Source organism: Acipenser ruthenus, chromosome 41, assembly GCF_902713425.1.
Source record: "Acipenser ruthenus chromosome 41, fAciRut3.2 maternal haplotype, whole genome shotgun sequence".
In the NCBI taxonomy this organism is placed as follows: Eukaryota; Metazoa; Chordata; class Actinopteri; order Acipenseriformes; family Acipenseridae; genus Acipenser; species Acipenser ruthenus.
This window is the reverse complement of record NC_081229.1, coordinates 616,979-624,773: the sequence shown is the minus strand read 5'-3', so window position 1 is coordinate 624,773 and position 7,795 is coordinate 616,979.

Genomic DNA, 7,795 nt, shown 5'->3' with positions numbered 1-7,795 from the left:
TGTAGCTCTGTCAAAACTCGGATGGGAGGTGATTGTTCGGTATAAAGTCACTGACCCCTCCCCTTTGTCAACTTTCCCATTCTGAAGAGAACGAGGTCCAGCCACTGGCTCCACCCCCTGCTCGTCTATTGGCTGCTCGGCGTTCCACACGGAATTCCAAAAAGGTAAGTGGGAATCGCCTGGAGAAGTTTGCGAAACTTTTTTTCTGTAGAAAACAGAACTGACACGTTCAACCTAAAAACAGCTGCGTCGGCGGGTCTGTTTTTCCAGACCTTTTACTGGTGTGAAATAAAACAAAAAGCTGTTTAGATAAACAACACCCAATACCCCCTGTGCGAAATATGCCAGCTAGTAATTAAACGGGACCCATGCCAGACAAGGATCGCTTTGCACAATTCAGTGTTTAGATCATTGATACAAACAATACAAATGATGGACAGGAGTACACATTATACCAACGCTGCATTGCGTCAGTGTACTTCTTGTGAGACGCATTTTGCAGAGCGGAGCACAGCGTTGTAAATGTGCGTTGACTGTCTCGAACGAGCCCTCTTCAGTGATTGATTGACAGGGGACGGGCAGCTGTGTGGAGGTCGACGGCCCCGGGCTCGCGGCTGGTTTGTTTTTTTAGCAAAATGTTGTTGATGAGAAAGAAGAAAAAAAAAAGTCCCCACCGGCGCTAACCTCAATAAACAACACACTTCCCGTGTGAAAGTCAGCGGGAAACAACACTTCCCGTGCGAAATGTATCACCTGGTCATTTAGAGTGGAGTTCAGGGGAGCCGAATCAACATAACAAAAAGGTAACGAAAGGTGGCTTATTGAAGTGTGCAGCGTGGCCATTAACGCGTCGTTCATTCAGTATCTCTGCAATACGCAAACCGCAATCAAAGCCAATCTCGCACATTAGCGCGGAGGATTTACAAAACCTTTTGATTGAGTTTGTGGTTTGTTTGTTTGTTGTTGAAAGTTTCCTGCTGATCATTTCCGCGGTTCTTGTTGTTTTGCATTTTAAATGAACTCTCCGTTAATTCAATGCGCACAATGAAGCGGTACGGGTAACGCATTGGTTTTATTAAAGCAGAGACGCCAAGGTCAGAAAAGCGTAAAGAGGTGCATTAATAATCATACTAACACCACGACTACTAATAATAAACAGTGATCATATTTCAGTAATAGTCATATTGTTTAAAGTGCATTGTGTTGCCATTAATATTCTAGTTAAAATCGACGCAAAGTTTTTAAAACAAGCGAGTCTCGTTCAATGAGTTAGATTGACACGCCTAATTGATTTGAAAAGTTCTTTATTAAAAATTAAAACTTCAGCAAAACTTGTGTCAAATGCGGTCTGTTTCTTTAGCACTGCTGTAGTGATTTTAACCCATTCAGTGCCCTTGTCCTCATTGGAGCATTTTTTAAACTGGCGTCATACCTGCTGTTTAAATGTTCTCTTTAACTGCATTACTGTAACCGCAAGGGTTAAGTCTAGCTGTAACGTATCGAATTACATAAATACAGCTTGTGTTGTGATTTTTTTTTCAAAGAGAAATGAAAGCGGTGCTTAATGGGTTAAGCTTGCTGGACTGACACGGACGGTCAGCTGCTGAAGACGGTGTCCAGCGGGGGGCGGTTATTATAGGACGCTGCTGGCGAGAAACAAAACAAACTCCGGCCACGTTGACCCAATAAACAACACCCTCTGTGTGAAAGTCTATCATCTGGCCATTTACTTTGTGTTAAATGGATTGGGATGAACAAACACAGCGACAAAAGGGAGCCAATCACTAAACTGCGTTCATTTGTTGATTTTCTCATTTTTTACAGTCTAAACCTTACAAACAATACACTTCAACGGGGAGATGTTTCCTGATGTCCCTCGATATAGAGCCGTTGGGATTTCTCGGGAAGGTGTTTGATGCATTAATTGGAAGTGTTCAGTATAGCCCCTTATTGAAACTCCCCATTAGTTTCAGTTGTAGCCTCAGTGTAGTTAATTCTTCATTCTCAATCCCCTGCGGTTGAATTGCTGCGCTGTGTTGTATTGCGCACTGGAGGAGGCTTGTGCTTTGATCTGTTCTGTTTGAATTGTTTTTGACAATGCATTTAAACCAAGACGCTTCTATCACGGTTTCAAAAGCACTGCGCTTTGTATCCCCCGCAATTAGCACACAGTCCAAATTTCAGAGTCTCGACATCAGTATCCTGTTTTAAGTGGTGTTTTTCAAGTTTTAACTGCGCCCTTAAGACGCAGGTAAAAGGTCGTTCTAAGTTTGCTTTCTCCCCCAGTCTGTGTGTCAACACCCCCTTGCTATTTTGTCGCAGTAAATACTATAAACCTCATGGTAAACCTGTAAACCGACAATGACATTTTTTTTGACCGATCAATAAAGCAATGCGTTTATCGTCCCTCTCCATCAAACCCAGGCAAAGCGACTGCAGCTCTAAGTGCTATGATGTTGGATGATATATTTTAATGACTAATAACGAGGGTCAGAACTCCACTGTGATACTGTATCTCGCGACAGCATCCGGCCGTCTCGCGAAACCACAGGGAAAGAAAACTGATGACTTTAAACTGTGAGAAAGCATACCGGGTATAGAGCCAAAACCACACTGACCCATGCAGAAACACAGCAGGGTGACACAGTCCCCACACAACACTGTGGATTCCCGACACTGCTCCTGCAGAGACGATTCTCACTGCTTAGGGGGCTGGATCATCAGCCACACACTGTGACTGAAGAGACTAGCTGATCCTGTAGTACTGAAACACTCTACTGATTTCTCTCGTTTCCATGTGAACCCCCATGCATGGATTATATACAGTTGAAAATACATCGCTCAGTAACTACAGCTATGACTGCTCTGTTTTGTCTCTGAGATCCTTGCAATCCGTGTTGAAAAGCTTCCTAGTGAATGTGGGGGGTGCTCTTCTAAGCTGAGGGAACAAGAAGCCCCTTTGGGGCTTGGAGCTAGGTTCCAGGAGACTAGGTTTCAGGTCACTGCGTGGCACACCGGGGGAGACTTGGGGTTTGATACAGCAAAGCTGCCTCAAACTAGGTCTCCCAGTGGTCTCCTGGAACCAGCTTTCAAGCCACCGTTCCTGAAAAAGGGGCTTCGTGTTCCCTCGGCGTTAATCTCGTTTTGGTTTCGGGGCACTTCAGCACCGAGCTGAAAGCTTGCCGTTGCTATGTGCATGTGTAGGGTGTTTTAAATGAGATCTGAACGTTTTGTTAAACCCCAGGATGCATACAAAGGGGGGCTCATGTGCTGTTTATAGCTGTTACAGCCCCAAAGCAAACAAGCAAGGACAACAACTGTGCTTTATTTTTTTAAAAATTGACTTTCACTGACAGCTGTGGAGATCACTGATGCGCGGTCCTTCAACAGCCTGGTGATTCGGGTAGTCAGCTGGACCCAGGAGCTCCCTTTGAGATACTGTAGACAACACATATATTGTCAAGGACAGTGCCACAGAGGTTCAAGAGAAGCTGGGTTTGTAAGAAGATCTTTTTGATTAGCATACCCTCTGTTGGATTACAGCTGCTGTGTCTTATTTAAACAAAACAAAAAACTCCCCAAAACTTCAAAGCCCAAACCACAATATAGATTTTAAAATAGCCTGAATTTAAACATTATAGGATCATATTATGAAATAATGCTTTTCTCATGGCTATACGGTGCATTTGCCACACCTCACCCTGGGCTGCATTGTTTTATAATGTGCTTTACCATACCTCGTTATTCCTTAGAATGCTTACGTGTGCTTTACCAAGCTTTCACTGTGCTGTATTCCACTTTGCTGTGCTTTTACAATGGGAGACGTTTATAAGGGCTGTATAAATCCATGCTTCAGCTGCTTTAACTGGGTAACGCTTAAGTGTTTAAATAGACGGCATCGAGCTATTGGCTGGGACGCCTGATTACCCAGCTGCGTCTGACTCTAATGCTTGAGCATTTTAAATACTGCAGTAATAAGTTGTAGTAAATGAATAATGAAATGTACAGGGTGCCCCGGCTCACCACAGCTGGCTGTGTTTAACGTCACTAGATAAATACCCTTTTGTATCCCGAACTGCAATCTGTCCTTATTTTGTGAGAGGTCTAATCCTGCAGAAACCCAGCTCTGATTAGATCTGCTCATTAACCTGAACTGCAGACACTTCTGTTGCTGGGAGAAGCCAGGGACAGAGGGAGAGGAGGAGAGATTTGTGATTGTTCAAATGCTTTCATTTGAAGCCACTTCAACTAACTGACAAACAGCGACTTCTAGTCATTTGTTGCCACTGTGAGGAGCTTCATTTTAACAGAATGCTGCTCATTGTAATTCTGATCCACCGGGTGTTGGAATCGATTAAAAGGGAGTGGGAATTGAGTTTAAAAAGGAAATGAAATTGCCCCCAATGGTAATATCATTGCAGACAGACAGCTGAGTACACACCTCTGAACGTCTCCCTGATTGTTTTTGACACATTTGAGAAGGTCGGCACTCTGAGGTTTCAAGTTGATTGCACAGAAGTCTGAGCGATACTGTATTCCAGTAAACCGACACAAAGAAGTGTGTTTTAAGGTAAAACTGAACACGAGCGACACTGAAAAATAAACAGGCACCCTAGTTCCATTATGTAACAGTAAACCTGGACTAGGGGGTATTAATATCTGATAAGTGACAGTGCAGAGCCCCAGGCAAGGGCACTGCCATACAGACAAGGTCAACTGTCATGATAATAACATGATAACCAGGGTCTTATTGAGATTAGAAAGTGAGAAACAGTGGCTTTATTTCTCTAATTTCCAGGTTGCACTGAATTGGCATCTCAGCCCATTGATTCGAATTTAGAGGCAGGGTCTGGACATGAATCCCAAACCATTCGGTTCAAAGACGAGCGTCCCACAGGTCAAGTGAAGAGCAGGCTCTGCAGCGGAGAGGCAAGCACAGCTCTCGTGATGATGTCAGTGTTCTTAACTCCTAGACAGCTACGCGCTGCGTTCACCTTTTCAGTTTTGCTTGCGTTAGTTTTTTTTTTCTGTTGCGTGGTAGCGCCCTGCAATGTAGCTTCAGTGCATTTGAAGCTACTGAAAAAGTAATTGTGTTTATTAATTGTGTCTCTTTTTCACATTTCTAAACGTAGCGCTATTGAGTGTGCAAACGTTATGGATGAGATTACAGCCTGGAGGATCAAAGTTCTGAGGTTTCTAATGCTCGCACATTTTTTTTTTGAAAAACAAAACAAAACCTAAATGCAGCAAATACCGCTTAATCCAGCGTATCTGAGTTTGATTTGAGACAGTGTGCTCTTTCACAGATGCTGCAGGAGTAGCCTCAATCTGTTGCTGAAGAGATATATTTCCACAGGTTTAAATCCACATTAGTGCGACTTAGCAGGAAATACACATGGATTTGAGAGACCAGCAGCCCTTCTGAACAGCTGGGATATATATATATATATATATATATATATATATATATATATATATATATATATTAGTGGAAAGGACCATATGAACATATTATATCTCTTCTCTTTTTTAAAATCCCAGCTGTATTACATTGTTTGTTTTAGACTATTGCTTTGGTATCTACAGTCTGTGTCGGGTGAGGGACGGACAGCCCTACAGACTGGACGGAATGATCCACAGTAATTCTCCAAGCCCATGTTATCCTTCCCGTCTCCTCTGCTGAGATTGCCGGGCTTTGTACACAGCTGTAATCCCGTTTATTTGGTGTAGCTATTCCAGAACAACATGCAGGGAATCAACGGGTAGAATAATACCTCTTGAACTATATGGGGCAAAAGAAATTGCTTTTATGAATTAAGAGACACCAAATGATGTTCTTGTAAATGTGGTCGTCGGGTCACGGCCAGACTGGGATCTCTGTCGCACTTTTTAATGTTGCGTGACCTGAATAGATAATGGATTTGTACGCAAGTTCAGTTCCATGTTAATAAATAGACAATACGAAATGGGGAAATTGAACCGTTTGAAACAATGAGCTATCTGTATTATTCCAAAATGACATGAATATTTTTTTGGGAGCTCGAAACTACCACTATACTGTAATTCATATTCGACAGACTCAACAGATGAGCTCATCTGAGCACAAATTCAGAATCTGCAATTATCTGTCCTGTGCTACTAGAGCGCTCTGCAGTTATCTGTCCTGTGCTACTAGAGCGCTCTGCAGTTATCTGTCCTGTGCTACTAGAGCGCTCTGCAGTTATCTGTCCTGTGCTACTAGAGCGCTCTGCAGTTATCTGTCCTGTGCTACTAGAGCGCTCTGCAGTTATCTGTCCTGTGCTACTAGAGCGCTCTGCAGTTATCTGTCCTGTGCTACTAGAGCGCTCTGCAGTTATCTGTCCTGTGCTACTAGAGCGCTCTGCAGTTTTGAGTTAAATTCTTTCCTAGACCTGTGTGTAGGTATGCAGGATGTAAAGACTTCAGTAGGAACTAAAGCACAAAGATACAGCCATGTGCAAATGTATTAGAACACCTCAAGATTTGTCATTTATATCCTTGATATGCATGAACACCTCAGGGTGTGAGAATTTCAGTTTTCGGTCAGTGATCTAGAAATAAGCACTTTGAAAATGTTAGACCGCTTTGTGCTTTAATTAGGCATCTTAAACAACTTCTAAAAAGTCTCCTGCATTTTACCCCGTGTGGCTCTGAGTTCCCTCTCTCTTACTATTTTAAATTGATTGCATATGTGGCCTATGAAAATTAAATCAATCGAATTAGACCATCACTAATTTGCCCATTTTGACGTTTTTCCAAGGTTTTCAGTTACAGTGGCTGGATTTCATTGCACAACAAATCAAAACCACAAAGCAATGGGGTGTTCTAATACATTTGCACACTACTGCACTGTAGCTGGTACAAAAGTTGAAAGTGGTATAATGTCATAGTTGAAAGTAAAAAGCTTCTCGCTCAACATGTTCAGTCTGTTAAAGAAAGTGATATAAAATGGTACGCGCTGGAGGGACCTCACAGGAGCTTGTCAGTAACACTGCAGATGTCCGCTCTCGCTCACATCTGTGCGACATTTCATTTCCACAATCTTAAAGTCTTTCGCAATCCCTTCCGAAGCTAAATCCCCCTCACCCTGATTGATAAGTCTGCCCAGTGTTCATGTAAGTCAGGGGATAAAGGGGCAAAAGTCTGTTGAGATTACACTGCAAGCACGGGGACGAGAGGAAATATGTTTAAACGTGTTTAAGAATGATATTACACTGATCTCCCGAGCAGCATTTCCACAGACAATGAGAGCGACTTGAGTAAGCAATTTCAGATTGGGACGCAATACAAAACAAGTTGGTTTTGTAAGTTGCTCTGCTTGCCGTTGTAACCCCTACCCTCTGACGTATATAGAGGGATTGATTCGTGTTTTTCAATTCCAATTCCATTTCCAATTTCTTAGAAGGGCAAAAGTGGAAGACAGTTGTGGAAGTGTGGCAGTCACCAGGTTGTAGTGTGTGTGCGTGTGTGTGCGTGCGTGTGTGTATGTGTGTGTTTACAATGGCTTTGTGATTTCGCACGCTAGTGTCCACACGATTGCAGAGCGGATCTGTACAGAACACTCAAACAAAACGTCTGCATCAATGCAGAGGCTGGAAGTTGTTCTGGAATGGGATAATGGCTCTTATTAACGTGACAGCCGCCCGGAGGACGTTTTGAAAAATGTGGGAGCCAGTCCTCCTGCCCTACAGGTGTGTCCCTGAACCGGGCGATAGGACGAGGAGGCCTCGTTTATCCACCCCCATCCTCCCCTTCATCAGCTCTGGAGGTGTCAGGA